This window comes from Moschus berezovskii, chromosome 2 (genome assembly GCF_049115385.1).
Source record: "Moschus berezovskii isolate FMDL1 chromosome 2, NW_MosBer_1.0, whole genome shotgun sequence".
Taxonomy (NCBI): Eukaryota; Metazoa; Chordata; class Mammalia; order Artiodactyla; family Moschidae; genus Moschus; species Moschus berezovskii.
Genome location: NC_142461.1, coordinates 11583922 through 11584845, shown reverse-complemented (window position 1 = coordinate 11584845; position 924 = coordinate 11583922). Strand labels below are relative to the sequence as shown.

The 924-nt window shown below is 35.1% G+C and overlaps 1 non-coding gene across 1 annotated transcript; it reads left to right on the top strand.

The window, feature by feature from the left end:
- The first annotated feature begins 202 nt into the window (after positions 1–202).
- LOC129538702 (U6 spliceosomal RNA) lies at positions 203–306 on the top strand. Its single transcript, XR_008682259.1, has one exon. It is a non-coding gene; the product is annotated as a U6 spliceosomal RNA (small nuclear RNA).
- The last annotated feature ends 618 nt before the right edge of the window (positions 307–924 follow it).

Below are 924 nucleotides of genomic sequence, written 5' to 3'. Positions count from 1 at the left end.
ACCAGTCCCCCAAGAAATGAGCTTTTCATAAAGCTAAACTTATTCAGTATAGAAGACTTATTTATTCTTAGATGGTTTTCCTTCTACTTTCTTGATGTGAAAATGCCCTTTCTTCTCAAATGATGCCAGTAAAAATTAGCCATTTAAAAAATAGCCCTTGCTCAAAAAAAATAAATAAATAAATAAAAATAAAAAATAGCCCTTGCTCACTTTGGCAGCACATATACTAAAATTGGAACACTACGGAGATTAGCATGGCCCCTATGCAAGGATGACATGCAAATTCATGAAGTGGTCCATATTTTTATATGTATGGCTGAGTCCCTTCGCTGTTCACCTGAAACTAGCACAACATTGTTAATCAGTTATACCCCAATGCAAAATAAAAATTTTAAAGTTTAGAAAAATAGAAAATATACACTAGATGTTGAAGATATAACAGTGAGCAAAAGAAAATAAGTCAATAAATTAATATCCATATTTGGTAAAATATAGTGTATAGAGCCCCATATTGGTTCCTTTTCTTTTTTTTCTCATACTGTTTCCTAATTTTTTTTTTCAAAACCTCTTTTATTGATCCACGGGATATCAGAGTTTGAATAGCACTGTGCTAGGAAACAGCTTATAGTCTTAATCTTAGACAATGCCCAGAGGGAAAAATGGAGTATAAACAAGAATTCTGGAGATAGTGCCAAGAGAAAAATGAAGTTAGGGAGACCTAGGAAGGACTGGTTGAATTTTAAGTCTGTGCCAAGAAAAAATAGTTAAACTAATGAATGTGCCTCTAAACTATTTGACAGTGTTTTATAGTTAAATGCTTCCCTTTTCGGAGAAGGCAATGGCAAGCCACTCCAGTACTGTTGCCTAGAAAATCCCATGGATGGAGGAGCCTGGTAGGCTGCAGTCCGTGGGGTCGCTAAGGGT